General features: G+C 43.6%; 1 pseudogene; it reads right to left on the reverse strand.

The window, feature by feature from the left end:
- Positions 1 to 1,115: 1,115 nt before the first annotated feature.
- On the reverse strand, positions 1,116 to 21,280 carry LOC118650476 (annotated as a pseudogene).
- Between the last annotated feature and the right edge of the window lie 1,658 nt (positions 21,281 to 22,938).

Below are 22,938 nucleotides of genomic sequence, written 5' to 3' on the forward strand. Positions count from 1 at the left end.
AAAATGTATTATTTTAACAACTGATAAGTATGGAATATGGTAGCATTACCTATATGCTCATCGTTGGGCAACAGATCTCCAGAACTTCTTCATCTTGCATAACTGAAACTCTAGACCAGTGGTTCTCAACCTTCTGGCCCTTTAAATACAGTTCCTCATGTTGTGACCCAACCATAAAATTATTTTCATTTCTACTTCATAACTGTAATGTTGCTACTGTTATGAATCGTAATGTAAATATCTGATATGCAGGATGGTCTTAGGCAACCCTTGTGAAAGGGCCGTTCGACCGCCAAAGGGGTCGCGACCCACAGGTTGAGAACCGCTGCTACCCATTGAACAACTCCCCATTTCCCTCTCCTCTAGTCCCTGGATCCAGCCTTTTGTCCCATCTGTAGAAATTTTTCTGGCACCAACTGCCCACCTACCTGCCAGAGCTGCTCTGAGTGATGCTTGCTCCTTGTTGTCTTCATACAGCCTTGGCACAGAGTTTCTTCTCAGAGCTTACTGCTACTGAGCCTGCCCTGGACTGTGTCCCACCCATGAGCATCTCATTTCTGCCTCCTTTCTGGCTACCAATCAGGAACTTTCAACGTTAGTGTTAGTGTTCTGCAATGGAGGCTTGTTCATTTAACTGGAATAAGGAAGGCATTGCTACCTCAAGTAGTGTGGCTAGACTAGCTGGTTATTTTTTTTTTAACTTTAACATTTTATTATCTTCTACTTCAATTGTATAATAATTTGTATGTGTAAAAGAATTCAAATTTATTGAAAAGCTTTGCTTATGATTTATAAAGCAATAACAAAATAAGTTGTTGAAGGGGAGTGAATTAAATAATACAGTTCAGGGGGATCTGTGATTGATGTACATTTGATTGGCAAAGAAATTGTATTAGGTTACCATGCAGATTTATACATCAGCCTAATGTAGAAAAAAACAAGAAAGTAAAGTTCTATGTGATGACAAAAAAGTGACCTTTCCTTGATCATAAGAGAATCAAATATTTTTAGAAGCTAAAGCTATTAAGTTTATAGACATGCAAAACACTAAACAAAAACTCTTTGCTTTTAAGAAAAAAAGTATGTTTTCTCATTTCATATCCTGGGCATAAATTTTAATTCTTTCAAGTGGAACCAAAACCTCCTGAAACCCTTTTAAGGTCATCCAAAATTTGAAATTCCCCTCCAGGCTGGAGTGGCTCAGTTGGCTGAGCATGGCCCTATGCACGAGAAAGTTTGCTGGTTCTGTTGATTTGATTTGGATTCCTGGTCAGAGCACATACCTGGGTTCTGGGTTTGATCCCCTGTTGGGGAAACCAATCTATATGTTTCTCTCTCACATTGATATTTCTATCTATCTATCTATCTATCTATCTATCTATCTATCTATCTATCTATCATCTATCTATCTATCTATCTGTCATCTATCTATCTATCTATCTATCTATCTATCTATCTATCTATCTATCATCTATCTATCATCTACCTACCTACCTATTTATCTCTCTCTTTCTAAGCATGTCCTCCAGTGAGGATTAAAACAAACACTTGAACTTCCTCTATTTCTGGATGAAAAATCCATTCACAAATGAGTTACTTCAAACTGTTCTTTGCCAAAATGAAACAGTACAACACCAATATTTCCTCTGTAATCTTCATTTACAACACCAGCTTCTACATCTATGAAGTATTTTGCAGCCAAGTCAGAACGTGGAGCTACTCTCCCATAGCACCCAGAAGGAGGAGCCATCTGAGTGTCGGTTTACACAGGGTTTTCTCCGTAGTGTTACTGTATAAGCGTAGACACTGCACAGGTTGCAGCCCAGGCCTGAGCAGAGCCCTTGGACGGGGTGGTGGCACACTCTGAGAGCCCGGCAAAGCGGAGCGGCTGGCCACCCTCCTGTGCAGGCTGGGTCCTCTTGCTAGGGGAGATGGCGGTGTCTCTTCAGAGCACAGTGTGACAGGGCAGAACATGGGCAGAGGTGGGAGCAGAGGGAATGAGAGGGCACAGGATGAGCCCAGCTACCAGCAACGCTGGCTGGTTATTCTTAAACATCACCATTGCTTTCCTTGGCACTCTCCTTTTAGCTTGTTCTTGTTGACAGAATGTGACTCAAGGTTATGGTGTCACCTCCGTGTTGGATGCCGTTCAGATGAAGATAGCTTTCCATGCTTTCTTCTCTTGCAGCAGACCCAGTGAAGGACTTCTTGGAGACCCCAGATTAAGCATATCAAACTCAGTGACTGAGTTGTCTGGCTTTGGGGAGGGGAGCATTCTCCCCACTTTCCCATGAAACTGACAGGCACCTCCCCCAAATGGGATATCTGCTAGCTCCACCCTTAGGCACCCAGTCGTCCCATCTCTAGATCAAGCATGTCAAACTCAAAGACTAACACGGCCAAATAAACAAGGTTTAAGTTTATGTAGGCTGCAAAAAACCAAAAGCTTTAATTTTCATAGAAATGTATATTTATTTCGATAGAGACATGTTGAATAAAAAGGGCTGAAAGAAATGAGTAATTGTTAACATGCTGGAAGCCAATTCCAGCATGTCAGCAGGGCTGAATCATCTGGAAATGACTGAGGGCATTTCCCCAAACCTGAAAAGGATGCATTAAATGATTGCTTGCTGCCAGACAGCTGAGGGCATCTCAATCTACATGTTATTGCCTCCTACTGGCCAAAAACCTGAACAACCATAGACAGTTTCTCCAATCTGACAATGGATTCTGTATACCCTTTGATGTGTAGGACAATTTGTGTTAATACAAAGCAAGGGGTCCTGAGACAAGGAGAACTAAGTTCCTTAAGCTAAGTCTTCTCTGACTCCCCATAACGCCTTTCAAAATTATGTTTCATCTCTGGACTCTTGATTTATTTACACACAGCGCTTCTCCAGATTCCTGAACCCTTCTAGATGCTGGAACAAGGCCACTGGCATTAACATAAAATAATAGAACATTTTAATAAAAAGTAATATTTTTTTCTTGAGTATTAACTTACCAACCACTGAATAACTGCACAGATTAGTAAGTGTAAAACAAATAAACCTATTTTTCTTGTTCTCCGAAAGAGAAATATTTCCTGTTGCACACACCAAACAAGTCAGTCCAAGACTAATGACGTGGCAATCGGCTGCTAAAATATCCACTGCTAATATTAGTGGAGAGAAATGGTGCACCTGTGCATAAGGTGCATAAGGGAAATGAATGCAACATGATTATAGTAATCAGTCATTAGTGAATGTTGTAGTTTGTTATTAATAACTAGAGGCCTGGTGCACAAAATTTGTGCACTGGGGAGGGGTATCCCTCAGCCTGGCCTGTGCCCTCTCTCAGTCTGGGACCCCTCGGGGGATGACCATCTGCTGGCTGAGGCCTACTCCCTGGGGGATTGGGTCTAAGATGGCAATCAAACATCCCTCTGGCAGCATGGCAGCCCTCAGGGGATGTCCACTTGCCAGTGTGGAGCAGACCTAAGCTGCAGTTGGACATCCTTAGCGCTGCTGAGGAGGCAGGAGAGGCTCCCACCACCACCGCTGTACTGGCAGCCATCAGCCTGGCTTGTGGCTGAGCAGAGCTCCCCCATGTGGGAGCACACTGACCACCAGAGGGCAGCTCCTGCATTGAGCGTCTGCCCCCTGGTGGTCAGTGTGTGTCATAGTGACCAGTCATTCCCAGTCTTTCTGCTGTTAGGGTCAGTTTGCATGTTACCCTTTTACTATATAGGATAGAGGCCTGGTGCATGGGTGGGGGCCAGCTGGTTTGCCCTGAATGGTGTCCCGGATCAGGGTGGGGGTCCCCACTGGGGTGCCTGGCCAGCCTGGATGAGGGGCTGAGGGCTGTTTCCAGGCTACCCGCACCCCCTTCAGGATGGGGGTCCTCATCCAGGTCCTCAGCCTGGCCCCTCATCCAGGCACCCCAGTGGAGACCCCCAACCTGAAGGGGGTGAGGGTAGCCTGGAAACAGCCCTCAGCTCCTCATCCAGTGGGGTTGTGCAGCACACAGCCTTCCCTCAGTAGCCCTATTTCTGGGAGTAGAAATTAGTACAAAAGAGCAGGAGGAACTGATTGGCAGTAGGACGGTGATGCAGAAGCTCTATGTCTGTCTCATTATTTCAATCTCCAGGCAAATACTGGCCTGGTCATTGCTGAGGTACCTGGAAGGTCTACCCATACCCCAATAAATCACATTCTAGGACACAAGAGCTGACATATAAGCCCCTCTGTGCATGAAAGGAAACATATTTTCCCTGAAATTCTTCAGGGTCTACTATAAGTTATTGGTTACTAAAGGAGAAACTGTGCTAAAGGGTATAGCCCTGCATTTAGAAAATAGGGATTATTATTCCCAATTGTCATAGAAAATCTTTCTTTATGTATGTGATTTCCCTCCTCCCACCCCCTTAAACTTTATAGAACATTTCAAACATAAAACAGAGAAAATAGTGTAATGGACCATCACCAAGCTTCAACAATTATCAACATGTGGAAATCTCATTTCACCTTTCCTCTTCACACACACACACAACTCCACTGCACTGACAGGTTCCAAACTTCATATTATTACATCCATGCATATTTTAGTATTGTATCTCTAAAAGATAAAGAGTATATTTTTATAAAGACTCTTTAAAGAAACACATAACCATAATGTTATTTTAATACCTTAAAATGCATTAATATTATCCAATATTCAGTGTTCAAATTTCCCCAGTTTTCTCATAATTATTTTACAGTTTAAAGAAATTAGTATCCAAGGCTTCCCAGCAAGATAGCAGCATAGCAATATGCTCAATTAATATTTGACAAAGGAGGCAAGAACATACAATGGAGCCAAGATAGTCTCTTCAATAAATGGTGTTGGGAAAATTGGACAGATATATGCAAGAAAATGAAACTAGGCCACCAACTTACACCATACACAAGAATAAACTCAAAATGGATAAAGGACTTAAATGTACAACAGGAAACCATAAAAATTCTAGAAGAATTCAAAGGCAACAAAATCTCAGACATATGCTGAAGCAATTTCTTCACTGATACAGCTCCTAGGGCACTTGAAACTAAAGAGAAAATGATCAAATGGGACTACATCAAAATAAAAAGCTTCTGCATAGCAAAAGAAACCATCAACAAAACAACAAGAAAGCCCACTGCATGGGAAAACATATTTGTCAACATCATATATGATAAGGGCCTAATCTCCAAAATTTATAGGGAATTCATACAACTTAACAAAAAGAAGATAAACAATCCAATCAAAAAATGGGAAAAGGATTTAAATAGACACCTCTCAAAAGAGGACATTCAGAAAGCCAAGAGACATATGAAAACATGCTCAAAGCCACTAATTATACGAGAGATGCAAATCAAAACAACAATGAGGTACCATCTCACACCTGTCAGACTGGCTATCATCAACAAATCAACAAACAACAAATGCTGGAGAAGATGTGGAGAAAAAGGAACACTCGTGCACTGCTGGTGGGAATGCAGACTGGTGCAGCCACTATGGAAGACAGTATGGAGTTTCCTCAAAAAACTGAAAATGGAACTCCCATTTGACCCTGTGATCCCACTTCTAGGAATATATCCCAAGAAACCAGAAACACCAATCAGGACGGATATGTGCACTCCTATGTTCATAGCAGCACAATTCACCATAGCTAAGATCTGGAAACAGCCTAAGTGCCCATCATAGATGAATGGATTAGAAAACTGTGGTACATCTACACGATGGAATACTATGCTGTTGTAAACAAGAAGGAACTCTTACCATTTGCAACGGCATGGATGGAACTGGAGAGCATTATGCTAAGTCAAATAAGCCAGTCAATGAAGGAAAAATACTACATGATCTCACTCATTCATGGATAATAGAGACCATTATAAGCTTATGAACAATAATAGATACAGAGGCAGAGCTGCCTCAAACTGATTGTCAAACTGCAGCGGGAAGGCCAGGGAGGGTTGGGGGCAGGAGGGAGGGGGGTAAGAGATCAATCGAAGGACTTGTATGCATGCATATAAGCATGACCAATGGACATAAGTCACTGGGGGGTGGGGGGGCCAGGGGATTGTCAAGGGCTGGGGGAAAAAAAGGACACATATGTAATACCCTTTGTAATACTTTAAGCAATAAAAAAAAAAAACCCCACATAGCAGCATAGATAAACACAGTACATGCCACCTCCTAAAACCACATCAAAATTTACAACTAAAAGACAAAAAAAACCCACCTCTTTCCAAACCACCTGAAATCTAGCTGAACAGAAGTCCTACAACTAGGAAATTAAAGAAGTACATTGAGACTGGTAGGAGGGGGTGCCTCTCCTACCAGCCAGGATTGTGGCTGCGTGATACAGAGTCCCAGGAAGTTCCTCTTAAAGGGCCCATACACAGACTTACTCGACACACTCCCTCTGAGTTCCAGCTAAAAAGGAACCTGAGACATTCAGGGAGGAATTAACTTGTCTGGAATCAGGACAAAAGCTGGAGGGGCAGCTTTCTCCCAGACAGAATGCTGGCAGAGGTAAGTATTCCCTTTGCTGAGCCCTCCCTGCTACAGAGCTGACAGGCTGGGCCATATCTGAATCTCCATCAGTCTGGCTCACACTTTTCACCCTGCCCTGGTAATGCTCTGAGACCCTGCCCCTCCCGGCTTGTACGTTCATCCAAGCCATTTTCAGTGACTTTTCCATACAACTGACCTCTCTTGCCTCATGCTTTGGACTTTCCTAAAATCAAACAAGCAGCAGCTGGCATCAGTTCACCCCATACTTCCCAATATGTGGCCCAGGCCCATCACTAGTGGCAGCTCACCTTGGTTCACAGCTTGGCTTCTCCTGGGCACCTCCAAGCTCAACACAAGAGGCAGCCATCTGCAGATTGCATTGTAGCTTCTGCTGGGTAGCCCAAGACAGGGCACAGGCAGAGGCTGACTTTGCATCTCCAGAGGCTTCAGAGCCAGTGTGCCCAATGGTCAAATTTGACCATGCCAGATTACAATTCTACCACGTCCACAATCAACACACTCAAGGGGCAGACTTGGAGAGCACCAGAGCCCCACTAAAGCAAATCTTGCTCCATGGGGTCAGCTCCCACACAGCAGCTCTTCAGCTGTAGTTGCAGCCAATCCTTGCAACTGATTGGCCTGGGGGTCAGTCCCTCCCAGAGATGCCAACATATATCAAGGCTCAACTACAATAGGACAGTGCACACAGCTCACACATGGGTGCACCTGAAGTGCCCAGCTCAGGTAACTGGAGAGGCTGAGCCACTGGGTCCTACAGGACACCTACAAGGTGACACTACCAAGTCTGGGAGACATAGCAGATCTACCTAATACATAGAAACAAACATAGGGTACAGCTAAAATTCAGAGACAAAGAAACATATCCCAAATGAAAAATAGAGACAGTTCCAGAAAAAGAACTAAATGAAATGGAAGCAAGAAAACTAACAGATACAGAGTTCAAAACAATGGTTGTAAGGTGCTCAAGGAACTTAATAAGAACTTCAAGGAACTTAGTGAGAATTCCAAGGAAAGTAGTGAGAACATCAACAACATAGGAAAGGACCAGTCAGAAATGAAGGATATACTAATTGAAATAAAAAATAATTTACAGGGGATAAATAGTAGAGTAGAGGATACCAAGAGTCAAATAAAGAATTTGGAATATAATGAAGCAAAAATCACCCAATCAGAACAGCAAAAAGAATCCAAAAATATGAAGATAATGTAAGAAGGCTCTGAGACAACTTCAAGCATACCAATATTCACATCATGGGGATGCCAGAAGATGTGACCAAGAAATTGAAAGAGGCAGACTTAAGAAATTGAAAACCTATTTATCTATCTACCTATCATCTACCTACCTACCTATTTATCTCTCTCTTTCTAAGCACAAACCCAAACAGGCAGCCAAAATGGGGAGACAAAAAACAACCCCCAAATGAAAGAACAAGAGAATTCTTCAGAAGAAGAGCTAAATGCAATAGAAATAAGAACTTATAAGAGGGAAGAAACTAAGATGGCAGCATAGATAAACACCGGGAAATTGCCGCATCCCACAACAATTGAAAAATACCGCAAAGGACAGAGCAGACATCATCCAGAACAACAGGAAGCCTGGCTGAGTGTAAATTCTACAACTAGAAGGAAAGAAAAGCACACTGAGAGCCAGAGGAACTGCGGAGGTGAAGTGCAGAGGTACTGCGGCTCGTGCGTGCACGGAAAGGGGGTGGCACCTGAGGACGCGGCTGTTTTTTTTGAATCACAAGCTCCCGACTGCTCTGAACTCCGGTTCCGGGAAGTCTCTGGGGACCCAGGACTCATACGGGGAGAAGCTGGACTGTTGGGCAGCGGGCAAACTTGAGTGCGGCTTTCCTTCAGAGGTGCTTGCAGCAATTATCGGGTCACTGAGACGCGCGACTCCTTAGGAGAATCAGCCATAGCTGCTTTCTCCGCCCTTTGACTCCCTGAGACCCCGCCCCACCCAGGCTGCGGCAGAGGCTTTTGCATGTGAATGTACCTAACTGCAGCCGAGCCAGGCAGACCTGGAACTTCCAAGAGAAGGCCCAAGGCCCCGCAGCGGCTTGCATTGCTTCACAGCTGAGCCTCTTCGTGGCTCCTGCTGTGTGGCCTCAGGCAGAGGCTGAATTAGCACCTCCTTAGATCCAGGAGCCACTGTACCCAGTGGTCAGAGGGGGACCATCCAGATTGCAACTCCTCAGATCCATAAGGGACACAGTCAGGGAGCAGACTCAGTGAGCACCAAAGCCCCACTGAAGCAAGTCTTGCCCCAGAAGGGTGTCTTCAGCACAGAAGTTCTCCCACTTCAGACACAGCTGATTCTCACAGCCAATTGGCCTGGAGGTCAATTCCTCCCAGTGATCCTACAACAACCAAGGCACCAAGAGTGCACCAAGAGTGTCCACCTCAGGTAACTGGGGAGGCTGAGCCACTGGGCCCTACAGGACACCTGGCGCGCAGGGCCACTCTATCAACACAGGGAAGCTGCCAAAATGCGGAGACAAAGAAACAGGTCACAAATGGCAGAAATGGAGGAAAGCAAACGACTGGATATAGAGTTCAAGGCCACGTTTATAAGGTTTTTCAAGAATTTTATGGAAACCGCCGATAAATTTAATGAATCCCTCAATAAGTATAGTGAGACCATGGAGGACATGAAAAAGGACCAACTAGAAATTAAGCATACACTGACTGAAATAAAGAATAATTTACAGAGATCCAGCAGCAGACAAGAGGATCCCAAGAATCAAGTCAAAGATTTGAAATACAAAGAAACAAAAAATACTCAACCGAAAAAGAAAAAAGAAAAGAGATTCCAAAAATATGAAGATAGTGTAAGGAACCTCTGGGACAACTTCAAGCGTACCAACATCAGAATTATAGGGGTACCAGAAGGAGAGAGAGGGCAAGATATTGAAAACCTTTTTGAAGAAATAATGACAGAAAACTTCCCCTACCTGGTGAAAGAAATAGACTTACAAGTCCAGGAAGCGCAGAGAACCCCAAACAAAAGGAATCCAAAGAGGACCACACCAAGACACATCATAATTAAAATGCCAAGAGCAAAAGATAAAGAGAGAATCTTAAAAGCAGCAAGAGAAAGACAGTCAGTTACCTACAAGGGAGTACCCATACGACTGTCAGCTGATTTCTCAACAGAAACCATGCAGGCCAGAAGAGAATGGCAAGAAATATTCAAAGTGATGAATAGCAAGAACCTGCAACCAAGATTACTTTATCCAGCAAAGCTATCATTCAGAATAGAAGGTCAGATAAAGAGCTTCACGGATAAGAAAAAGCTAAAGGAGTTCATCACCACCAAACCAGCATTATATGAAATGCTGAAAGGTCTTCTTTAAGAAGAGGAAGAAGAAAAAGGAACTCTTACCATTTGCCACAGCATGGATGGAACTGGAGAGCGGATAAATACCACAGGATCTCACTCATTTGTGGAATATAATGAACAACATAAACTGATGAACAAGGACTGATCCAGAGACGGAGAGGCATTGATTGTACTGTCGGGCCTTGGAGGGAAGGTAGGGGAGGGTAGGGGTAAGGGGGAAAGATCAACTAAAGGACTTATATGCAAGCATATAGGCCTAACCAATGGACATGGACAACGGGGGGGTGAGGGCATGAGCGGGGGGGGGGGGGCGGTAGAGGGTAACGTGGGGACAAGGACACATATGTAATATCTTAATCAATAAAATATATATATATATATATAAAGAATAACATTAAAAAAAAACTTATAAGAGATAGAGTTCAAAATAATGGCAAGGATGCTCAACAGCATGAGAAAAGATGTAGTAACTATGAAGAATGACATAGCACTAATAAAGAAAACAGTGGAGAGAATACACAACAGATTAGGGGAAGCCGAGGATTGAATCAGTGAATTAGAAGACAGAATTGAAAAAAATCACTCAATCAGAGAATCAAAAAGAAAAAAGCATTAAAAAAACTGCAGGACAGCTTAAGGGCGCTATGGGAAAACATGAACCATAACAATATTCGAATAGCAGGTGTGCCAGAATAGGCAGAAAGGGAGAAAGGGATAGAGAATGTGTTTGAAGAAATAATGGCAGAAAACTTCCCTAACCAGGTAAAGGAAAAAGTAACACAAGTTCAGGAGGCACAGAGAATCTCAAGCAAAAAGAACCCAAACAACTGCATGCCCAGACACATCATAATTAAAATGCCAGAAATTAAAGGTAAAGAGAGAATCTTAAAGGCAGCAAGAGAAAAGCAATCTATTATCTACAAAGGAGCCCCCATAAGGTTGTCAGCTGATTTTTCATCAGAGACTCTACAGGTCAGGGGGGAATGGCATGAAGTATTCAAAGTAATGAAAAGCAAGGATCTGAAACCAAGATTACTATATCCAGCAAGGCTATCATTCAAAATAGATGGTGAGGAGAAACCAAGATGGCGACATAGGTAAACACCGGAGATTGCTGCCTCGCACAACCACTTCAAAAATACAACTAAAAGACGGAACGGACATCACCCAGAACCACCGGAAGGCTGCCTGAGTGGAAATTCCACAACTAGAAGGAAAGAGAAAAGCATACCGAGACTCAGAGGAGGCGCAGTGCGGAAGTGAAATACTAAGGTGCGGAGGTGCGCGCGGAGCGGGCTGGCGGCTGAGGGCGCGGTTGTCTGTTTCAATTGGGAGGGAGTCTCAGGCTTCTGAGCTCCAGTTCCGGGCGAGTCTCTAGGGACCCAGACTCATACGGGAGAAGTGGGACTTTCTGGCAGCGGTTGGAACTCGAGGGCCGCTTTCTCTCCGAGGTTTGCAGCGGTTGCTGGGACACTGAGAGGCAGAGCCTCTGGGGATGGGACTGAGAGCAGCCATAACTGCTGGCTCCGCCCGCCCTGTTTGATCCCCTGGGACCCGCCCCGCCCAAGCCTTGCACAGAGGCATTTGTGGGATAGCCTCAGGCAAAGGCTAGATTAGCACCTCCCTAGAGGACAGATGTTTTCCCACTGCAGACACAGCTGATTCTCACAGCCAGTTGGCCTGGAGGTCAAATCCCTCCCAGTGTTACCTACAACAATCAAGGCTTAGCTACAACAAGACTGCACACAAAGATCACAAGGTGGTGCACCAAGAGTGTCTACCTCAGGTAATTGGGACACTTAGCACAGAAAGCCACTCTATCGACAGAGCGAAGAATAAAAAATGCCGAGACGAAGAAACAGGACACAAATGACACAACTGGAGGAAAGCAGGCTGCTGGATATAGAATTCAAAACCACAATTTTGAGGTCTTTCAAGAGTCTTCTAGAGACTGCCGATAAACTTAATGAGATGTACAAGAAATCTAATGAGACCCTCAGTGTTGTGATAAAGGACCAACTAGAAATTAAGCATACACTGACTGAAATAAAGAATATTATACAGACTCCCAACAGCAGACCAGAGGAGCACAAGAATCAAGTCAAAGATTTGAAATACGAAGAAGCAAAAAACACCCAACCAGAAAAGCAAAATGAAAAAAGAATCCGAAAATACGAAGATAGTGTAAGGAGCCTCTGGGACAGCTTCAAGCGTACCAACATTAGAATTATAGGGGTGCCAGAAGATGAGAGAGAGCAAGATATTGAAAACCTATTTGAAGAAATAATGACAGAAAACTTCCCCTACCTGGTGAAAGAAATAGACTTACAAGTCCAGGAAGCCCAGAGAACCCCAAACAAAAGGAGTCCAAAGAGGACCACACCAAGACACATCATAATTAAAATGCCAAGAGAAAAAGAGAGAATCTTAAAAGCAGCAAGAGAAAGAAACTCAGTTACCTACAAGGAAATACCCATACGACTGTCAGCTGATTTCTCAACAGAAACTTTGCAGGCCAGAAGGGAGTGGCAAGAAATATTCAAAGTGATGAATGCCAAGAACCTACAACCAAGATTACTTTATCCAGCAAAGCTATCATTCAGAATTGAAGGTCAGATAAAGAGCTTCACAGATAAGGAAAGCTAAAGGAGTTCATCACCACCAAACCAGGATTATATGAAATGCTGAAAGGTATCCTTTAAGAAGAGGAAGAAGAAGAAAAAGGTAAAGATACAAATTATGAACAACAAATATGCATCTATCAACAAGTGAATCTAAGAATCAAGTGAACAAATAATCTGATGAACAGAATGAACTGGTGATTATAATAGAATCAGGGACATAGAAAGGGAATGGACTGACTATTCTTGGGGGGCGGGGAAAGGGGTGTGGGAGATGCGGCAAGAGACTGGACAAAAATCGTGCACCTATGGATGAGGACAGTGGGTGGGGAGTGAGGGCGGAGGGTGGGGTGGGAACTGGGAGGAGGGGAGTTATGGGGGGAAAAAGAGGAACAAATGTAATAATCTGAACAATAAAGATTTAATTTAAAAAAATAGATGGTGAAATAAATAGGCTAAAAAAAAAAAAAGGCTAAAGGAGTTTATCACCACTAAACCAGCACTGCAAGAAATGTTAAAGGGACTACTGTAATGAGAAGAAGAAATAGAGAGAGAAAAACATAGGCATATAGAATTAAAATGGCAATAAATAAGTACCTATCAATAAAACCATAAATGTAAATAGATTAAATGCTCCAATCAAAAGACATAGGGTAGCTGAATAGATATGAAAACATGACCCAACTATATGCTGTCTACAAGAGACCCACATCATAACAAAAGACACACAGGATAAAAGTGAAGGGATGGCAAAAAAATTTCTAGGCAAATGGAACTGAAAAAAGCTGGGGTAGCAATACTCATATCTGACAAAATAGACTTCAAAATGAAGGCCATCACAAGAGACAATAAAGTTGACCACTATATCCTAAGAAACGCAAAACACCAATCAGAAAGAATGTATGCACCCCTATGTTCATAGCAGCACAATTAACAAGCTAAAATCTGGAAACAGCCCAAGTGCCCATCAGTAGATTAGTAGATAAAAATGCTGTTGTACATTTACACTATGGAATACTATGCAGCAGTAAAAAATAAGAATCTCTTACCCTTTGAGATGGCATGAAGGGACCTAGAGAGTATTATGCTAAGTGAAATAATCCAGTCTTTTTCATACGTAGAATCTAATGAATAAAATAAACTGATGAACAAAAGAGATCCAGAGACATAGGAGCGTGGAACAGACTGTTGAATCTCAGAAGGAAGGCGGTGGTGGGTGGGTGAGTGGGAAGAATTTGTATGCGTATATGCATAACCCATGGACACAGACAATAGGGTGGTGAGGGCCTGGGATGGGGGGTGGGGTTGAGTTTGAAGGGGTTAAAAAAATATATGGTACAGGCCAGCTGTGTGGATCAGCAGTTGAGTGTCAACCTATGAACTAAGAGGCCCCAGTTCAATTCCTGGTCAGGGCACATGCCTGTGTTGAGGGCTCAATCCTCAGTTGGTGTGTGTGTGTGTGTGTGTGTGTGTGTGTGTGTGTGTGTGTGTGCAGGAGGCAGCCAATCAATGATTCTCCCTCATCATTTATGTTTCTATATCTCTCTCCCTCTTTCCTCTCTGAAGTTAATAAAAACATATTTTTAAAATTATGGTATAGCCCTAACCGGTTTGGCTCAGTGGTTAGAGTGTCAGCCTGCGGACTGAAGGGTCCCAGGTTCGATTCTGGTCAAGGGCATGTACCTTGGTTGGGGGCACATCTCCAGTGGGGAGTGTGCAGGAGGCAGCTGATCGATGTTTCTCTCTCATCGATGTTTCTAACTCTCTATCCCACTACCTTCCTCTCTGTAAAAAATCAATAAAAATATATTTAAAAAAATAAAATTATGGTATAGCTATCCAATAAAATATAATTCAATTATTATAAACTAGAGGCCCGGTGCATGAAATCCATGCATGGGTAGGATCCCTAGTCCTGGCCGGCAATCAGGGCTGATCTGTGGAGCAACTGGTGGGGCGATCGGGGCCCCCACTCCCACATGCCTTGGCCTGGTGCTGCCTGCTCACTGGTCCTGCCCACGCTGCCGCCACCAGTCACCATCTGTGAGGTGACCAGAAGGGTGATCAGAGCCCCCGCTCACACCCACCTTGGCCTGGTGCTGCCCGCTCGCCGGCCTCGCCCCCCTCTGCCATCACCGGTTGCCATCTGTGGGGCGACCGACGGAATGATCGGGGCCTCCCATTTACCTGCTCCACCATCCCGCCATGGTCCCACTCTCCTCGGGGCCCATCAGGGCCAGCAGTGCCTCCACTGCCGCCTGCTACCAGGGCTGCATCGCTGACCCCCTCCATGTTCCACGCCGCCACCTGGTGGTCAGCACACTTCTAACTCCTGGTCGGTTGAACTCCCACCTGTGGGGACAATTTGCCTTTTATTATATAGGACGATGTAGATCTATATTTGATATGGAAAGTTATTCACATTTTTAAGTATAAAAAGCAGAGTGTAAAATACTTAGTGTAAAATTTAATTTGGGGGAGACTAACTGTCCCATATCTGCATTTGTACATTTACACAAGAAAGTATATATCCCAAAATATTAATATTGCTTGATTCTGGATGGCTAGGTTAAAGGTATTCTTGCCCTGACTGGTTTGGCTCAGTGGATAGAGCGTTGGCCTGCGGACTGAGGGGTCCCAGGTTCGATTCTGGTCAAGGGCATGTACCTTGTTTGCGGGCACATCCCCAGCGGAGGGTGTGCAGGAGGCAGCTGATCGATGTTTCTCTCTCATTGATGTTTCTAACTCTCTATCCCTCTCCTTTCCTCTCTGTAAAAAATCAATAAAATATATTTTAAAAAAAATAAAGGTATTCTTAACAAATCTTCTCCCCTCCAACCTATAACAACATCAATACAAAATAAAATGCTATATACATTCATCTCATCAGTCTACAATGTAATAGGGCTGTACAATATGGCTATATTCATTTGCAAATATATATCCCGATATCTGAAAAGTTCATTTTTCTCCATAGATTCTCTTCTCTGATATTTCCTGTGACCCCAGGTTGACTTAGTAAATCCAAAAGGGTCAGTTCAGGACACCTTTAATAAAATCAGCTGACTTTCTTTTTTTTCTTTTTAGCAAGACTTTTTTGGTCAAAGAAGCAATATGCTGATTTATGTTCTAGTATTAGCACTTACCTCTTTGCAGGCCAGTAACTAACAGTTCCATAACTGGAAGCATTAAAGGGTAAATACAACATAGACACAAAGCCACCTAGGCCAGCTGCTCTTCAAATGTTAGGTGTAAATTACTCTTCTAATCTCTTCCATGGGTGTTGATCTGTTTAGATTTTCTTCTTTTTCTTGGCTCAATATTGGTAAGTTATATTTTACTAAGAAGCCATCAATTTCCTCTAATTTTTAAATGTATTGCTAGAGGGTTGCACATACTATCTTATAGTTTTCTGAATCTCTTATATCTCTGTTTTAATTCATAATGAGCAGATGGAGGAAGATGTAGTAAAATAAATTGAGAAAAAAAGGTCAAAAAGGTTAGAGCTGAACCAGAAGAGTTGAGTACTGTGCTAGGCACTGCAGATGCAAAGATATGCAAGCCCCAGGGGCCTCATATTTTGTCTCTTTTAATTATCCTGAATTACTTTCATTGCAAATTGCTATTTGAAGAAGTATATACTATTCTGTTGATTTTGCTTATGGAATAGTCTAGATAGAGGCTGGCCAAGGGTTTTCTACATATTCTTCTTTGTTGTTTGTTTTAATTTCTTTTCATTCAAAAATTTTAAGAAAGATCATAAGGAAGTGACACCTTTGCATTCACAGGCTGACCTTAAGATTTATATAGCAAATTCAGTACTTATTTATTACTAGAGGCCCGATGCATGAAAATTCATGCACTGGAGGGGAGGTCCCATAGCCTGGCCTGCCCCCTCTCACAGTCTGGGAGCCCTCAGGGGTGGGAGGCGACCTGGCCATCAGGGGAAGGTGATGCCCCCATCATACCTCTGCTGCTGCCACTGCTGGCAGCACAAACCTTGGCCAGCCCTGGTTACCTGATCCTCCGGTGGCCCTGGGTGGCTGGGCAGCCACCATCTGAGGTTTGCCTGTGCCTTGGGCCTGCCCTGGGCGGCTAGGGGTCTGAGAGGACTGGGGGACTCTGGAAGCAGGCATGTGGCAGGGCTGAGGGGACTGGGCACCACCATCTTGTGGCTGTGGGCACTACCATCTTTGAGGGTGTGACAGTCAATTAGCATATTCCCTCCTTATTGGCTGTGGGTGCCACCATATTTGTGATGGCGTGAAGGTTAATTAGCATATTCCCATTTTATTAGATAGGATTAACTAGTATTAATAATATCTAAGTTTACTTACTTTACTTACTTTGGACTTAAAGAACAATTTATCAATTAGTTAATCAAGATTTTGCAATTATTCATAAGGTAAAGTTGGTCCAATTTATATTTGTAAACATCTTATGAGTCTTTAAGTGATATTTCAAATCTCACTGTTGCTCCTGCTTTGGGTTTGTTAAGGCCTTCTCACATCCCTTCCTGCTCCCTTCTGTACTGTGGGGAGTTCCTCAGGCTTGGGAATTCTACCTCTGAAATTCCTTCTATCTCCACATTGGCTGCAATATTTAGAAGAGTTGTATTGCAATGCAAAATTCTGCTATTGTCAATAGGAAAAATTTTAAAGAGTAACATTAATTTTAAGGCCCATCCTTCCCATCTTCACCTTTTTACTAATTGATAGTATATCCTACCTCTTCCTCAAACTCTGTTTCTCAGTAATCTGGAGACTCTTCATCTCTCAGAAGACATCCTCTAGGGCACCATCATTATGTGACATATTCACCAAAGTTTTAAAAGGCATTCTTATAAATTTGCTTACTGAGTCATATTTATTTCTTGGGCTTTCTACATACATACAAACAGTTGTGTTAAATAACTGTTAGATAAAAACTTCAAAGTATTTTTCTTCCCTGTAGGACTTGCATAAACAGAAGTCAAAGTCTTTTGGAAAAAACACATGGAAGGTAGAAGTTTAGGCAGCAAACCATGGATAAGAAAAGACTCTATAATCTAGATGGTATTAAGAACCTTCTGAGTTTCCCTAAACTCATCTGAGCTCCTGGTGAGTGTGCCTGGTAAGAAGGTCCTGGATGCTACAGATTGATGTGTCCATTGTATGCTCTGTGGGACAGTTGCCCAAGATCAAGACCTCCTCATTAATATAAAATCAATTAGTTGTTTAGTTTATGAACAATATTCAGTATCATGTTCTTGAGTTCATCCAAGTATAAGTGCATCACTTTAGGTTCTTATCCTATTTCTGCCACAGACTGCTAAGTAATTCTGAGCAAGTTACTCAGGCTCTCTGAGCCTCGTAAATCACGGCTGCCATAATTGAGGGGTTGCTCTAGATCAGGGGTCCTCAAACTACGGCCCACGGGCCACATGCAAATACAAATATTGTATTTCTTCCCGTTTTGTTTTTTTTACTTCAAAATAAGATATGTGCAGTGTGCATAGGAATTTGTTCATAGTTTTTTTTTTAAACTATAGTCCGGCCCTCCAACCGTCTGAGGGACAGTGAACTGACCCCCTGTTTAAAAAGTTTGAGGACCCCTGCTCTAGATATAATAGCTAAAATTTATTAAATGCTTACTATTGCTAAATACTGACCTGAGTGCTTTTCATGGATTATTTCATTTAATCCCTATGAGATAGGTTCTATTATTTTCTTCATTTTACAAATGAGGAAACTGAGGCCCAGAGAGACAATAACTTGCTCAAGTTTCTTGGGAGAAAAAAAAAAAAGAATCTAAGTCAAAGCCAAAAGCTAATGCTCTTGGGAAGTACAATTCCAAGACAGCAAAAGTGAAGGAAAAGAGAAGTGAGGCAGGGAAGTTTGGGAAGCAAATGCAAGGTAATGTGTTACCACACTAGCTACCACTTTACTATGAGCCAGAAGCAATCCAACCAGTCTCACAGCAGGAGCAGATCCTGGCCTCATGGAATATCTCCACACGGCTGCATGGGAAAACTACACTGCGAAAGGCCCATGGGAAAGAAAAGGGGAGAGGGAGTTTGCTGCTAGCTCGCCCCTGTCTTTTCCCCAATAGCTCAAGTTTGCCCCAAGGGAAGTCAATAATCCCACCTTTCTGGGGCCATCATCTGGCCTCTTTGGAGAAGCTAGATTCCATGCCCTGTGGGTTGGCACTTCATCTGAATCTGGAAATGGTGGGAGAAGCCATACACTAGTTATGTAGCAGGTGGCAGACCTGTGTGGGCCACACGCAGGAGCTGAGTAAGACTGGTGAGGCTGAGAGATGAGGCTGGACAGCACGTGGCGATCTAAATCTAGACAACCTGACTCTAGGACTGAAGATCACTATGCTACAGATCTCTGACAGGCCTTAAGTGTTTTCATTTTTACGGGTAGGTGTATATATGGGCCAATCTCCTCCCAGTGTTTAAGACTTACTTAACAATATCCCCTCTGTTATCTTCCTAGTGAAATCTTATATTCAGATAACAAATTATACAAATCACAATCACTCCTCTAAATTGTTTTTGTGCATGTATATGTTTCTATTGCTGCATAGGTGTTATGTATTAGTATAGACCTGTATCACACCAGGCTACATGCTGACTGAAGGCAGGACCCTGTTGTCTTTTCAGATCCTATAGCCCAGGCCTGTCTAGAGAAGGCATCCAATAAATGTCTGTTAGGCTGAATGATACACAGTTTTACACCAAAGTAGACTCTTTTACTTTTAATTTTTCAAGTTATAAAAATACTGCAAACATAGTACAAAGAGTTCCTATGTGGCCCACACCCACTTTCCCCTATTATTAATATCTAACATTAGTATGGTACCTTTGTCACAATTAATGAATGAATTTTGATACATTATTATGAAATAAAGTCCTTACTTGTTATGGAAAATTTCCCCAAGTGGAGAGACCAGAGACAGAGCCTGACAACTCCAGCATTACGTCAAGTTTATTAAGGGAATTTACATACAATGTGCATCTTTTTTTAAAAAAATATATTTTATTGATTTTCTACAGAGAGAAAGGGAGAAGGATGGAGAGCTAGAAACATCGATGAGAGAGAAACATCGATCAGCCACTTCCTGCATCCCCCCACTGGGGATGCACTCATAACCAAGATACATGTCCCTGACAGGAATCGAACCTGGAACCCTTCAGTCCACAGGTCGATGCTCTATCCACTGAGCCAAACTGGTCAGGGCTACAGGGTGTATCTTGAGTGATAGAAAGATGACGTGGATATCCTCCCTGCCTCTGGCAGGCACTAAGGGGTTACATAGAACAGGGCACTATGGAGAGGGATACTGGGGCCTGACCCACACCAGAGAAGGGGAAAATGCCTCACATCCTTGCCCAGGGCAGGGCCGGGGCCTATTCCAGGATCCAGCACATCTGGGCATAGGGGAGTGTTCACACAGTCTCTGAAGGGGTTTAGAAAAACAATCGCTGCTCTGGCCTGGATCTAGCACAAGGGGCTGGCAGCGGTCCTGTCATGGAGCAGTCTCTCCTCCACAATACTTTATTCGGATTTTCTTTGTTTTTACCAAATGTCATTTTTTTTCTGTTCCAGGGTCTCACATTTCATTTAGTTGTCCCCTTAGGCTTTTGGCCGGGACAGTTTCCCAGACTTTCCCTGTATTGAACAACCTTGACAGTTTTAAGAGTGCTAGTCAGCTGTTTTGTAGGATGTACTTCAAAGTGTCTGATACTTTCCTTCTGATTTGACAGGGGTTAAGCGTCCTGGGGGTGAAGATCACAGGACAAAGTGACATTCTTGTCACACCATATAAGGGTGCACACTCTCCGTATGTCCTATCACTGTGGATTTTGACCGTGATCACCTGCTAAAGTAGGGTTTGTCAGGTTTCTTCACTCTAAAGTCACTATTTCCCTCCCCCCCGCCCCCTTACCACACGATACTCCTGGGAAAAAAGTCAGCATGTGCCGCCCACATTTAAGGAGTGGGAGTTATGTGCCACCTCCTGAGGACTGTTACATAAATTACTTGAAATTCTTCTTGGGGGAGGTTTGCCTATCCTTTCCCACATATTTATTTATGTCAGTCTGGACTCCTGGATATTTATTCCATAGTTTGGATTCTACTCCGTTATTACTTTATTTTGTTGCTCAATTGTTCCACGTTTGGCCACTGGGGGCTCTTTTATTTGGCTCCTTTGTCCCTTTCACATACTTACATCATTGTGCAGGTGTTTTTGTTTTGTTTGTTTTAGCACTTCTTTACTGTCTGCTTTTACAGATGCTCCAGGCTCATCCTCTATATCCCCTAACCTACTGCTAGAATCAGCCATTTTTCCAAGGAGCCCTAGTTCCTTTTATGGAAGAACTAGAGGCCCAGTGCACTAAATGTGTGCATTGGTGCAGTCCCTAGGCCTGGCCAGCGATCGAAGGGCAAGCATCTGGCATAGAAGGGCAGGTCCCAGCCAACCTCTGGGCCCTGGGCAGCACCTGGGCCCCTGGGCCCCCACATGCCCCCCTCCGCCTGAGTCATTGGCCCCCACCCAGCTCCCTCACCGCTGATCACCATCTGCAGGGCAATCGGCAGGGCAATTGGGCCCCGCTCACACCCGCCTTGGCCTGGCGCCGCCCACTCACCTGCTCCACCATCCTGCTGCAGTCCCACTCTCGCTGGGGCCCATCAGGGCTGGCAGCACCTCCACTGCCGCTTGCTGCCAGCACCGCGTCACCAACGCCTGCTATATTCCGTGCCACACCCTCGTGGCCAGCGCACATCATAGCGAGTGGTTGAACTCCTGGTCGAGGGGACAATTTGCATATTAGGCTTTTATTATATAGGAGGAAATATTATAAACCATAATTGGGGCATTCAGTGTGCTCATTGCTACTGGTGTTCCTGCTATCAAGCCCTCTCAGAGACATAGGGAAATATATGGGTATACACTAATTGGGACAGTTCTTTAATCTCGCATGTTTTAAAAAATTACAGCATTTAGACTTCTCTGGTCATTTACTCTCAGTCTCTTGCTTTCTTTCCCCCTGCCTGTTCCTTTGTGACAGTCCAGACCAGTTTGTCTTGTCCCTTCCTTGACCTGTTCCTGTCTCCACCCTCTGCTGCCGCATGCTGACCCCTACAGGCTGCATTTCCTAGGCTCCCATGTCAGCTGGCTTCTGGCTGAGTTCTGCCAGTTGCAGGTGGAGGGCAGCAACTCCAGCTGCAAAGCCATCTCTTGCTCCAGCTCCTGCCTGACAGGCCCACTGTGACTCTTACGTCTTCTAGGCTCTGCTGACATCACCCTTGTCCTTCCTCCCTCCTGCCTAGATGTGTCAGTGACTTCTGACTGTGGGCTTCTCAGGTTTTTCTGCCACATGTTACCATTTCTCTGAATACATACCCTCTCAATGCTTTAAAATACTCAATGCTTTCTACTTTACTGGTTGGACCCTGAGACAAGACTTGTGTGTAGGTAGTTTATTTAGGAAGTGACCCCAAGGAATGGGAGTTGGGTCTGGATAGAAGCAGAAAGGAGGGAGACTGAATCCAAGGCTGTATTGTCAAGCCAGTTACTGCTGTGGGCAACTAGGACTTGATCCCGCTGGGGACTCTGAGTTGCTGGGGCGAACGGGCCTCAAAATTGTCTCGCTGCCCCCAACCTCTCAAGGGTTGCCCCAAAGGTGGGTAACTCCCTAGTACTTCTGGGGTTTCACACATGTCAGAATTTCTCAATGGGTCCCTCAGGCATGTCATGGTGTGGTGGTAGAGAAGTCCCTGCCCCATCCCAGTGGCAAGCTAGAGATTTAACAGGCTGCTGACCAGAGGAGCTGGTAGGGTATACTTGCCTATTGTTGCCACAGCAATTGCTAGACCTAAAAAAAACTGGGCCAGGAGATAATGAAGCAGGCACAGGGGTGTCTGATACACTGACACATCTTCAGTGCTGTTCCTCATGGCTCTGTTCTGGGCTCTCTTTACCTCTCATTTATCATTTCTCGTAAGCAGTCTTTCACCAACTATATACATTGATACGGCAGAATCAGAGTTTGAGTTGTTCTTTCAAAATAATCTATTAGAACCACTGACTTACTTTACTTGCAGAAATTCCCTTCTAGGAAGGAAAGGCATTGCGATACTTTCCCTAACTAATTAAGAAAACAGTTTATACACTTGTTAAATTGCAGCTGGTATTCAATATTATTTTACATATCATTTTCAGGTGGTTAGTCAATTATATAATTTACAAAGTGATCCTCCTGATAATTCTGGTACCATATATAGTGATTACAATATTATTAACTATATTCCCTATGGAGACTCAATTTAGATCCAAAGACACAAATGGACTGAAAGTGATGGGATGGAAAAAGATAATCCATGTAAATAATAACTGAAAAAGGGTTCAGGAGTGCATATACTAATATCTGACCAAATAGAT

Source organism: Myotis myotis, unplaced genomic scaffold (genome assembly GCF_014108235.1).
Source record: "Myotis myotis isolate mMyoMyo1 unplaced genomic scaffold, mMyoMyo1.p scaffold_m19_p_3, whole genome shotgun sequence".
NCBI classification, from domain to species: Eukaryota; Metazoa; Chordata; class Mammalia; order Chiroptera; family Vespertilionidae; genus Myotis; species Myotis myotis.